This window comes from Cetorhinus maximus, chromosome 22 (genome assembly GCF_964194155.1).
Source record: "Cetorhinus maximus chromosome 22, sCetMax3.hap1.1, whole genome shotgun sequence".
Lineage (NCBI taxonomy): Eukaryota > Metazoa > Chordata > Chondrichthyes > Lamniformes > Cetorhinidae > Cetorhinus > Cetorhinus maximus.
Genome location: NC_135900.1, coordinates 65,612,028 through 65,624,954, shown reverse-complemented (window position 1 = coordinate 65,624,954; position 12,927 = coordinate 65,612,028). Strand labels below are relative to the sequence as shown.

The 12,927-nt window shown below is 47.7% G+C and overlaps 1 protein-coding gene across 5 annotated transcripts in view; it reads left to right on the top strand.

Annotated features, from left to right (window-relative positions):
* The window catches only part of pphln1 (periphilin 1), a 207,829-nt gene that overhangs the window by 110,085 nt on the left and 84,817 nt on the right, over nucleotides 1–12,927 (top strand). The gene's annotated exons all lie outside the window — the stretch shown is intronic.

The following is a 12,927-nucleotide window of genomic DNA, read 5'->3' as shown; positions in this document are numbered from 1 at the left end:
ATCCACTCAAACCCATTCCCCGCTCTATCCCCGTAGCCCTGCGAGTTTATTTCCCTCGAGTGACCATCCAGTTTCCTTTCAAAATCATTTGTCATCTCCACTTGCAGCACCCTCGTAGCCCAAGATCCACCACATGTTTTGGTAACTACTTTCTCAATATGTCCTGCCAAAAGTAAGTTGAGAAGGAAGGGAACCAAAGCCAGGGTATCTTGGATGATGAGGGAGATAAGAAAGTATAATCAAACAAAAAAAAGGGTGTGTGATGCATGTCAAGTGAATTCTTCAAGCGAGAACCAAGCCAAAAACAATAAATGAGAGAGGAAGTGAGAGATTTATGCACATGAACCCAAAAGACCCCCTGTCCCTGTATACTCTTTAGAACTGTGCCATTTAGTCTATATTGCCTCTCCCTTCTGCCAAAATGCATGATTTCACATTTCCATCTGCCACATGTTTGCCCATGCTGCTAGCCTATCTATGTCCCATTACAGTCGATTAGTAGCATCCTCACTGCCTGCCACACCTCCAAGTTTGGCATCGTCAGCAAATTTTGAAATTTAACTGTATTCCAATATCAAAATTATTTATATAGCAAAATACTGCAGTGGTCCTAGCACTGAATCTTAGACACCACTGTTTACCATTCAGTCTGAAAAATGACCATGTACCATGACTTACTATTTACTGCCTATAAGCCAATTTTTTTATCCGTAGAAGAAAAGTTACAGTGCAGAAAGAGGCCATTCGGCCCATCGTGTCTACGCTGGCCAAAAAGAGAAAAAGAAACTAGCCACTCATTTTTATTCCATTTTCCAGCACCTGGTCTGTAGCCTTGCAGGTTACAGCACTTCAGATGCAGATCCAGGTACCTTTTAAATGAGTTGAGTGTTTCAGCCTCAACTTCCAACTTAGGCAGTGAATTCCAGATGCCCACCACCCTCTGAGTGAAAAAGGTTTTCCTCATGTCACCTCTAATCCTTCAACCAATCATCTCAAATCTGTGCCCCCTGGTAATTGACCCCTCAGCTAGGGGAAACAAGTCTTTCCTGTCTACCCTATCTAGGCCCCTCATAATTTTGTACACCTCAATTAGGTCACCTCTTAGCCTCCTCTGTTCTAAGGAAAACAACCCTAGCCTATCCAATCTCCCCTCATAGCTGCAATTTTCAAGCCCTGGCAACATTCTTGTAAATCTCCTCTGCACTCTCTCCAGAGCAATTATGTCATTCCTGCAATGTGGTGACCAGAACGGTACACAAATTCCAGCTATAGCCTAACCAGCTTTTTATACATTTCCATCATTACATCCCTGCTTTTGTATTCAATACCTCGACCAATAAAGGAAAGCATTCCATATGCTTTCTTAACCACCTTGTTCACCTGTCCTGCCACCTTCCAGGACCTGTGGACATGAGCTCCAAGGTCTCTCACTTCCTCAACCCCTCTCAATAACTTCCCACTTATTGAGTATCCAAGCTGATACTGACTCTCCTATTCCATAATCCTCATTTTTAATCAACCTTTTAGTTGGTACTTTGCCAAATGTTTTCTTCAAAATCCACACAGACTGCATCTTTTGCTTTCCCTTCATCAACTTTCTTGATAGGGTTGCTCCTCCTTCAGGTGCCAATCCCTAAAAGGCCATTGGTGACCATGGACTTCAATTGAATTGGCCCATGATTATGCTTAGCAAAGTACTGCAGTGGTTTGCCGTTGCCTTCTGCAGTATGGCTGACCAGGAAACTCTCCTGTTCTTTACTGCCTGCAATATTGGAAGGATTTACAGTTGATAATCAACCTGTTTGAACCTGGAGTTTCTGGCCCAGAGGTAGGGACGCTACCACCGCACCACAAGACCTCACATTGATAGGGTTAGGGTTCGGCAAAAAATTCAATTAGATTATTCAAGCACGATCTGCATCTTACAATTCCATGCTGGCTCTCCTCAATTAACTCAAACCTCTCCAAGTAGTTGTTAATTGTTTCCCTTATTATTGTTTCTAAAACCTTACTCACCTGTGATGGTACACTGACCAGCCCGGAGGTTGACAACTTTTTTTTATCTAAAGAGCATTTTTAAAATGAAAACTATTAGATGCCGCAAAGCATAAGTTCAACATTTTTAAACAAAATACATGGCAAAATGCTAAGTATCTCGGATAGAATGCATAATTTGCATACACAATAAAATACATGTATTGAATATTCCTATCTATAGAGAAAAAAATCAACTTTTTTTACATTTTTTGTGTCTTTTTAAACATTTTTTCTTTGTTTCCCCAGTTTTTGCATGTTCAGGTTTTGTGTCAAATTGAATGAATTATGTATTAGCATTTTGAAAAGAAAATATAAAGATGGCAGGTCACCAGAAAAGATAAGTTAATGGAAAAATAGCATGTTTCCACCTTGAATAAGAAAGTAATAAGAAATTTACATATAAAACTGAAGAATGCTTTCTGTCAGTGTTTTTATAACTTGCGATAAATGGATTTGTTTTACTATAATTTTTTCGGTAAAGTCATCTTTAAAGCAAACTTAAGATGTGTAGAATTGAGACCAATTCTTTATCTATTGATTCTCATAACTAAAAAAAGCTTCTAACAGCGCATCCAGAATAATTAATTGTCTCAGCTCAGCAACCATAAAACCTATTCCTTCAAGCAAAAACACTACCGATAACTTTGGTGTGACTATACCACTCGAACAGGTTTGTTTAGAGCAGGTTAATTTTTGTTGAAATAACCTTTTTGAAACCATAAAGTGCAGCATAATAATTTGCTTTTTATCCTCAATAAAACACAGTTCGTTCTTTTCTTGGCTTAATTTTTAAGTATTGTCTCTAACCATACATCACCCTCTTTGCCCTAATGGACCCCGCCCCACCTCTTGCTACCAGTTTACTATTTACATGCTGGTAAAAGATTGTTGGGTTCCCTTTTGTGTTAACTGCCATTCTATTCTCATTTTGTCTCTTTGTGCCATTCTTATTTTCCTCTTAACTTCCCTTCTCAATTATTGTTCTTAACCTAAATTCTCACTTGAAGAATTCACCTGACATGCATCATACACCCTCTTTTTTTTCATTCACCATATTCTCAGTCTCCCTCGTCATCCAAGAGCCTTGGTTTTAGTTTCTTTCATTTCGTCCTTGTTGGAGCGTACCTAGCCTGCACCTGAAACATCTCCTCCTCAAAAATCACAGTTTTCCTGTCAGTCTTTGGTTCATATTTTTTCCTGGCTAGATATCCTCTCATCCCAATGAAGTTAGCCCTCTTCCAATTTATAAGTTCTACTTAGATTGTTGTTTGCTCCTCTCCATTACTAATCTAAACCTTATGATCACACTCAATTAAATGATCCCCAAAAGAGACTTGGACCACTTGGCCCACTTCATTCTCTAGCACCAGATACAGCAATGCCTCATTCCTAGTTGAATTAAAAACATATTAGTCAAGGGAACTCTCCTCAACACATTTCAGTAATTCCTCCACATCCTTACTTTTTACTGTTTAGTTCTCTCAATCCATATTTAGATAAATTAAAGTACCCTATTATCACTTCTTTATAGTTTTTGCACAACTTTGATTTCCCTGCAGATTTGCTTCTCGCTTGCTCTCTCTCCCGCCGGCTCGCCCGCTTTGCCTCTCCCGCCGGCTCGCCCGCTCTGCCTCTCCCGCCCGCTCTGCCTCTCCCGCCGGCTCGCCCGCTCTGCCTCTCCCGCCGGCTCGCCCGCTCTGCCTCTCCCGCCGGCTCGCCCGCTCTGCCTCTCTCTCCCGCCGGCTCGCCCGCTCTGCCTCTCTCTCCCGCCGGCTCGCCCGCTCTGCCTCTCTCTCCCGCCGGCTCGCCCGCTCTGTGTCTCTCTCCCGCCGGCTCGCCCGCTCTGTCTCTCTCCCGCCGGCTCGCTCGCTCACTCGCTCGCGCTCTCTCCCGCCGGCTCGCTCGCTCGCGCTCTCTCCCGCCGGCTCGCTCGCTCGCGCTCTCTCCCGCCGGCTCGCTCTCTCTCTCCCGCCGGCTCGCCCGCTTTGCCTCTCCCGCCGGCTCGCCCGCTCTGCCTCTCCCGCCCGCTCTGCCTCTCTCTCCCGCCGGCTCGCCCGCTCTGCCTCTCTCTCCCGCCGGCTCGCCCGCTCTGCCTCTCTCTCCCGCCGGCTCGCCCGCTCTGCCTCTCTCTCCCGCCGGCTCGCCCGCTCTGCCTCTCTCTCCCGCCGGCTCGCCCGCTCTGCCTCTCTCTCCCGCCGGCTCGCCCGCTCTGCCTCTCTCTCCCGCCGGCTCGCCCGCTCTGCCTCTCTCTCCCGCCGGCTCGCCCGCTCTGCCTCTCTCTCCCGCCGGCTCGCCCGCTCTGCCTCTCTCTCCCGCCGGCTCGCCCGCTCTGCCTCTCTCTCCCGCCGGCTCGCCCGCTCTGTCTCTCTCTCCCGCCGGCTCGCCCGCTCTGTCTCTCTCTCCCGCCGGCTCGCCCGCTCTGTCTCTCTCTCCCGCCGGCTCGCCCGCTCTGTCTCTCTCCCGCCGGCTCGCTCGCTCGCGCTCTCTCCCGCCGGCTCGCTCGCTCGCGCTCTCTCCCGCCGGCTCGCTCGCACGCTCGCGCTCTCTCCCGCCGGCTCGCTCGCACGCTCGCGCTCTCTCCCGCCGGCTCGCTCGCACGCTCGCTCTCTCTCCCGCCGGCTCGCTCGCACGCTCGCTCTCTCTCCCGCCGGCTCGCTCGCACGCTCGCTCTCTCTCCCGCCGGCTCGCTCGCACGCTCGCTCTCTCTCCCGCCGGCTCGCTCGCACGCTCGCTCTCTCTCCCGCCGGCTCGCTCGCACGCTCGCTCTCTCTCCCGCCGGCTCGCCCGCTCTGCCTCTCTCTCCCGCCGGCTCGCCCGCTCTGCCTCTCTCTCCCGCCGGCTCGCCCGCTCTGCCTCTCTCTCCCGCCGGCTCGCCCGCTCTGCCTCTCTCTCCCGCCGGCTCGCCCGCTCTGCCTCTCTCTCCCGCCGGCTCGCCCGCTCTGCCTCTCTCTCCCGCCGGCTCGCCCGCTCTGCCTCTCTCTCCCGCCGGCTCGCCCGCTCTGCCTCTCTCTCCCGCCGGCTCGCCCGCTCTGTCTCTCTCTCCCGCCGGCTCGCCCGCTCTGTCTCTCTCTCCCGCCGGCTCGCCCGCTCTGTCTCTCTCTCCCGCCGGCTCGCCCGCTCTGTCTCTCTCCCGCCGGCTCGCTCGCTCGCGCTCTCTCCCGCCGGCTCGCTCGCTCGCGCTCTCTCCCGCCGGCTCGCTCGCACGCTCGCGCTCTCTCCCGCCGGCTCGCTCGCACGCTCGCGCTCTCTCCCGCCGGCTCGCTCGCACGCTCGCTCTCTCTCCCGCCGGCTCGCTCGCACGCTCGCTCTCTCTCCCGCCGTCTCGCTCGCACGCTCGCTCTCTCTCCCGCCGGCTCGCTCGCACGCTCGCTCTCTCTCCCGCCGGCTCGCTCGCACGCTCGCTCTCTCTCCCGCCGGCTCGCTCGCACGCTCGCTCTCTCTCCCGCCGGCTCGCTCGCACGCTCGCTCTCTCTCCCGCCGGCTCGCTCGCACGCTCGCTCTCTCTCCCGCCGGCTAGCTCGCTCTCTCTCCCGCCGGCTCGCCCGCACGCTCGCTCTCTCTCCCGCCGGCTCGCCCGCTCGCTCGCGCTCTCTCTCCCGCCGGCTCGCCCGCTCGCTCGCGCTCTCTCCCGCCGGCCCGCTCGCTCGCGCTCTCTCCCGCCGGCCCGCTCGTTCGCGCTCTCTCCCGCCGGCCCGCTCGCTCGCTCGCGCTCTCTCCCGCCGGCTCGCTCGCTCGCTCGCTCTCTCTCCCGCCGGCTCGCTCGCACGCTCGCTCTCTCTCCCGCCGGCTCGCTCGCACGCTCGCTCTCTCTCCCGCCGGCTCGCTCGCACGCTCGCTCTCTCTCCCGCCGGCTCGCTCGCACGCTCGCTCTCTCTCCCGCCGGCTCGCTCGCTCTCTCTCCCGCCGGCTCGCTCGCTCTCTCTCCCGCCGGCTCGCTCGCACGCTCGCTCTCTCTCCCGCCGGCTCGCTCGCACGCTCGCTCTCTCTCCCGCCGGCTCGCTCGCACGCTCGCTCTCTCTCCCGCCGGCTCGCTCGCACGCTCGCTCTCTCTCCCGCCGGCTCGCTCGCACGCTCGCTCTCTCTCCCGCCGGCTCGCTCGCACGCTCGCTCTCTCTCCCGCCGGCTCGCTCGCTCTCTCTCCCGCCGGCTCGCTCGCGCGCTCTCCCGCCGGCTCGCTCGCTCGCGCGCTCTCCCGCCGGCTCGCTCGCTCGCGCGCTCTCCCGCCGGCTCGCTCGCTCGCGCGCTCTCCCGCCGGCTCGCTCGCTCGCGCGCTCTCCCGCCGGCTCGCTCGCTCGCGCTCTCTCCCGCCGGCTCGCTCGCTCGCGCTCTCTCCCGCCGGCTCGCTCGCTCGCGCTCTCTCCCGCCGGCTCGCTCGCTCTCTCTCCCGCCGGCTCGCTCGCTCGCGCGCTCTCCCGCCGGCTCGCTCGCTCGCGCGCTCTCCCGCCGGCTCGCTCGCTCGCGCTCTCTCCCGCCGGCTCGCTCGCTCGCGCTCTCTCCCGCCGGCTCGCTCGCTCGCGCTCTCTCCCGCCGGCTCGCTCGCTCGCGCTCTCTCCCGCCCGCGCCCCCGCTCTCTCTCTCCCGCCTGTGCTCTGCCCCCTCTCTCCCGCCTGCGCCCCACCCTCATGATTGTAAGATAGATGCATCATATTGCATAAGGTTTGGGCTGTCAAAGGTGGATGAATAAATGGGGAAGTGATGAAGTGCACAGCAATTGAAGGATGGACGTTGCTGAAAGTTGGGTTGGTGTTATATATTGGAGAATGCTTAGTAATACAGAGTAGAGGGAAAGTGGGACTTAAAACACGGGTTGCAGTTGAATCAGCTCTACTTTTCCTGACATATGTCATTGAACAGTTTTCTACATTTCATCCATGACCTTCGTGTGACATTCCTGCTGCTCACCTTCTCAGCTTCCTCAAACCACACCTTTTTGGTGAGAACAGTCATTTTCTTCTTCCCTTTGTCAGGGAGGAGTACGCCTTTTCTCTTCCTGACTGCTCCCAGCATTAACTTCAGCAAGAAATTATTGACTCTTTATACTGCTTTTGCTGTACATCCACCATCCATCTTGAACATCTCTGTTTTCCATTGTGCATTGTTCATTTAACTACAGATGAGATTACGTCATGTGGGTGTTCATCATGCTCATTGCGCAGCTTGGAAACATGAAATTCTGAAGTTAAAGTCAATTGGTAAAATTGAGTTTAGATCGCAAATTATGATTTGCTCAATTGACTTCCAGATCTCCAAAACATAATTCCACCTGACTGCTTGGAAACTGCCTTCATATTAATATCACGGCCACTGTCTGAGATAACATACCTGGTTTATGCTCAATCTTCGGATCCTATTCAAAGGATGACTAAGGGCAGGCAGGCTAGTGACCACCTTATCCATCTCCTGTATTATGGGATCAGGCCAGGAGTGGGCCGGAAGGCAGTGGGCTAGCCACCTGACATTTTATGTGCTGTTTTCCCCCCCCCCCCCCCTCCCCTGCAATTACCTGTTGAAAACATGTCCAGCAGGGGGCCGTAAATCCCAATCCCAAGTTTTCTCGGGACTATTTAAATTCTTCTACCTTGTACATGAAAATAAACTTAGAGATGCCTTCTCCCCACCCTCATTCTGCAGAAGCACTTTTACCTTCTCTTCATGGCATTTGGACCACCACAAATATTAGAATTTGCCATGTGTTCACCAATGGCTGTACAAGCATGTTCTATCATTTTACAACAATCATAGCATCTGCCTAATTTACAACTATTTTTGTTCTTGTCATGAATGTTAATTTTTTTTCACTTCATGCCTTCAGCTATCTTCTCTAAACCCCTCTGCCTGCCTAATTCACTCTCCTCCTTTAAGAGCATTGTTAAACCTCACCCCCATCTCCCAGCCACTTCTTTGTCCAATGTTTTAATCATCTCTCCCACTGTCTTATTTGGTTCAGCATCCACCTTCATCAGATTATACCTCTATGAAGCACCTTGGGATGTTTTTCTACATCAAAAGCTCTTATATAAATGTAAGTTGTTTATATGTAAGTTGAAATAATGTTTCCTTAGTCCTCTTTGAAACAAGGAGTGTATTTGGAAATTAGAACATTTTGATTTGTTCTTACCCATTTTTCACTTAACAAGGATTGCAATGGTCCACTGCTTATTTAAAGACTTGGGGCTGGGTTTTATTAGGGCTCTCCCTGCTGAGTGTGCTTTCAACGAGGGGGGGCACATAAAATATGTTGGGTGGCTAGTCCACTGCCTTCTAGCCCACCCGCAACCTGGTCCCCATAATACAGGGGCTGGGTAAAGTGCCCACTAGCCTGCCTGCCCTTAAGCCTATTGAGGCCCTTAAGTGGCCAATTATTGCCCACTTGAGGCTCTCGATCTTCCTCCACTGCCATAATACGCTGAGCAGTAGCAGGCAGGTGAGAGTGAGAAGGCCGTTTTTTTAAACAAATTTGGTGAAAACACGGGCATGAAGGAGGGTGTGCATCCTTTGGGAGATGACCTGTGAGCATTGGGGACAACCCCCTTCCACAGATATTACCCCCCCCCCCCACACCCAGAAAGCCTGGGCTTACCTGGGTTCAGTGACCATCCTCTATCTTTGTGACCTTTCTTGCAGTGCCCACTACTAAATTCTAGCACTGCTGGGATTGCAAGAGCTGCTGGCCAGTCTAAGGGCAGGACTTCCTTCCACTGAAGGGCAGAAGACCGACCTTCAGCATGTTTAGGCAAGGAGCACGCTTTCTTGTGAAATTCAGTGCTTGGAGTAAGTTGCAGCTACTTTTTCATTGGCCTCAGAAAGGTGCTTTGGCAGCAACTCAAATATAATTTTGCTGGATTTGCTAATACCTTTTGGGAAGATTTTTTTTTAACTGGGTGTATATTTTTAGTAAGTCTAATAAATTTGCATTTAGGCTGCTGCTGGTTGCATGAGAGTTGTGCAGCAGGAACCAGTGGTGCAAGCAACCCTCCAGGATGAGTATAAAAGTAGCTTTAAATTGCTCCCAGCTAAAAACATCCAGCTATTAAATGAGTTACTTCTTCATGATATCAGAAATTCCTTTTACAAAGTATTCAGAGGTTAGGATGATGCATGCCTTCAAACCATTAATAAATTCTTGTTTTTTAAGTGATCTGAAATATTGCCTTGAAAGATATGGTTTTGCTTCTTTCAGCCTTGAAGTGTGCATTTTATTTCTCAGAGAGAAAACAGTGCCAAAGGCCCTATATACTGGAATAAAAACAGGAAATGCTGGAAAAACACAGCATCTGTGGAGAGAAAAACAGTTAGTGTTTTGAGTCTGTATGACTAAGGTTTAAGGGCTAATCCTTGGGAAAGAAACACAAGGGAAATTTGCAACTGCCTTCTCCAACAATGAAGCTATCAATACTTTTTTTTCTCTGTCCCATCTTGATGGCATTGATTCTTGAGTTTGATTCTACAGATGCTGGCAGCCCTCCATTACATTGCAGAAATGGCTATCTGTATACATAAACTTGAACAATGGGGTAAACAAGTAATTTGACTTTGGAAGGTATGACAGCTAATCTCAATACTAACATCACTCTGTACTGCTTTACTTTACTTCATGTGCCACTGAATAGCAATCTAGAGCAGAACATTTGGCAGATTTCCTCTCTGCTGAGGGGACTGAGGGCATCTACAGCTCTGGGTGAGGTGAGCTAACTTGCATAGGAAGGCATCAAACCTGGGTAGTTCTGATTGTATGGCTTTATAACATACCAGGCCATCAAAAGAGCAAGCTATTAGTACATTTAATAGATTCATATAGCAGTGTTTTATTTAAAACAGCAAACTGAAGGGGGAGAATTAATGAGTACACCTGTAGTTTTATTTAAGGTAGTGACACACAAACACTTTCATATTGAATAACATAATATCTGACCCAAACGTATGCATATTTCTATTATGAATAATTGTTATCCTCAGGCTTGACATAAATATCTGTAAATGGCAAAGTTTCATGAACTTTGACATTTCTGTACTTAAAGCTGCATTTATCTATAGGATGGGAGCCTTTGGCAGGGAAAAGTATGACATAAGTTGAGGAAATGGTACAGAAATAATTGCATTAAGTTTCAAGTATCCCTTCTCTGACCCAGTTGCCACTGTTGTGCAGGAGGCCCCAAACATTGCTTCTTAAACTTCTAGTTTTCAAATTTTATAATAAAATCTGCTAAAGCATGTGTTTATTCAAAATGTCACATTTTGTGGCAAATAAAACTGATCCTCTTTATGCTTACTATGAAAAAGCATAATGACAGAATTACTTTGTTTACAAAGAGACAAGTTCTTTTCATTGTGATGTGGTGTAATTTTGTGTTTTACCTATGAGTTCATTGGCATTCTCCTCTAATATATTGTTAACAATTACAATTTTGGTGCCTGCAATATCAATATCCTGCAGTCTGCACGAATACAATATGGGTGCTGTACATCTGAAACATTCCTTTTTTCTTACTATATATATTGCACATGTTAAGAGTAATGCTCACGACTCCTTTCATTTCATGCACAAATTTGACACTTCTATATTTCTTTGTCATTTTTAAATGCCCGGCCTCAAAATACTTATTATCTCAGGCTCAAGGAACAGCAAACCCAGCTATTTGAACAGTTATTTCATATTTTGTTTCCTTGTTGTTTTTATTAATTAAATTTTCACTTTTGGATTATTCCAGCCAAAGTTCAGCATTCAGCAAGAGCCAAATTATCTAACAGTATTTAAGGTTATAAAAATATACCCAATTATTTTTAAATTCTATATTGAAATAAGAACTGTACAACAACGCACCACAAGATGGCATTTGCAACATTATGCAGCTGATGTTACATTCTGTTGAGCTTATTACTTTGATTTAAATGTTTTTCCATTTTGTTGTTTGCTTGACTTGATAATCCTGACTATTTGCAGTCAGCAATTAATTGAGATAGGACATGTAGCGTGAACTGTTATTCGCATTTTATTTATAATGGCGAATCCTGATTGATATTTTGACCAATGAGTAATAAAAAACATTTCTGTTACTATAAGGCAGAAAAAATAATTCTCTACAGGTTGATAAATGAAGTGATAGTTCACAAAAGTGCCCTATAGATTTGAAGTTCACTTTTTTAGTCTTCCTCATGGTTCCGGGTATGGATCATTTTTAGAAGCCTATTGTGCATGTTTTTATTTTAAAATATTATTAAAGTTTGTACTTCCAAAACTTCAAGTAATTTCTCTCAAAAAGGCCATTGGTAATTTTATTTTTAAAAGAGTTTGTAAAAGTCTCTTTCGGTGTGGCGGTCATCAAATATAAATAGATCTCTCTTTTGAGTACTTTCCTTAGCTTATAATGTCGTTCCTGTCATTTTCTTTATAGAAGCCAACATAAAATGTCTCCTTCAAAATGACTTAGACGTTACAATATTTAATTTATTATATGAGGATATAATTATTTGGCATGTATTTGTAAATCATATAAGTGGCTGAATAGGACAATAAGGAAATATGAGTCATAGGGGTAAGTTGGTTGGTCAAATCATTTTTGAGCAATATTTTCGATCAGATATATTCATCACTTCAGCTTGCTGAATTCTAGCTAAGTGAAATACATCTGTTAGGCAAATTTGATGTCTAGTTTAATCAAGGTTAAAAAGGGCTAATGGCTAATTTTTTTTTAGATAAAAAGTACTGAAGAATATAGCGAGAAAACTGTAACAAAAAATAATTTTCTTTGCAACATTGCCGGTTTCCACTCCTACTTCAGTCTTCCCTGCCTTTGACACATGTCTTCATCATTGCTAGACTCAATTACTCCAACAACCCTTGCTGGTCTCTTATCCTTCATAAACCCCATCTGTCTGGAACATCCTCACTAAGCCATGCTCACCATTCACTCCTGTCCTCACTGATGTACACTTAATTCCTTAACCTCCTACTTTAAAACATCTTCATCTTTAAATCTCTTCACACCCTTTTACTACCACATTCTGCTTACAATCCCCTCCAGCTCTATATGCCTTTCTTACTCTGATCACTCAAGGCTCCTGTGGTTCCAACCCCCTTCGTCACAGTGTTGGCAGCAAAATTTTTAGCTGCCTGGATCCTAATCATTGCAACTTACTGCATAAATTCCTCTACCCCCAACTTTCCCTTTTACTTTAGAAAACTCAAAATCAAGATTTTGGGTATTCCTAATCTTTCCTCCCCTTGTTTGGTGTTCATGCTCCATAACTTTATCTGTGGACCACAGAGCACTCTATATGAACATATGAGTTAGGAGCAAGAATAGGCAACTCTGTCCCCGAACCTGCTCTGCAATTGAATAAGTTCATAGCTTATCTGATTGTAACCTCAACTCCACATTCCCACCTACCCCTGATAACCTTTTACCCTCTTGCCTATCAAGAATCTATCTAGCTCTGCCTTAAAGATATTCAAAGACTCTGTTTCTACCATCTTTTGAGGAAGAGAATTCCAAAGACTCACTACCCTCTAACATTGTCCCTATGACATATGTTAAACTGAATGGCCTGAAGTTTTCTGATTTCTGTCTCCCTCACTCTTTGAATAAAGGAGTTACAGTTGTTATTATCCAATCTAATGGAAACACCCCCGAATCTAGGGAATTTTGGAAAATTAAAACCATCAACTATCTCACTAGCCACTTCTTTTAAAACCCTAGGATGAAGGACTCGGGGCCTTGTCAGCCCTCAGCTCCAATAATTTGCTCATTATTACTTCCCAGCTGATGAGTTCCTCTCTCCCTTCCATGTCCTGATTTACCGCTATTTTTGGGATGTTACTTGTGTCTAGTATAGTGAAGACCAACGCAAAATACCTGTTCAGTTCAATTGTCATCTCCTTATTTTCCATGT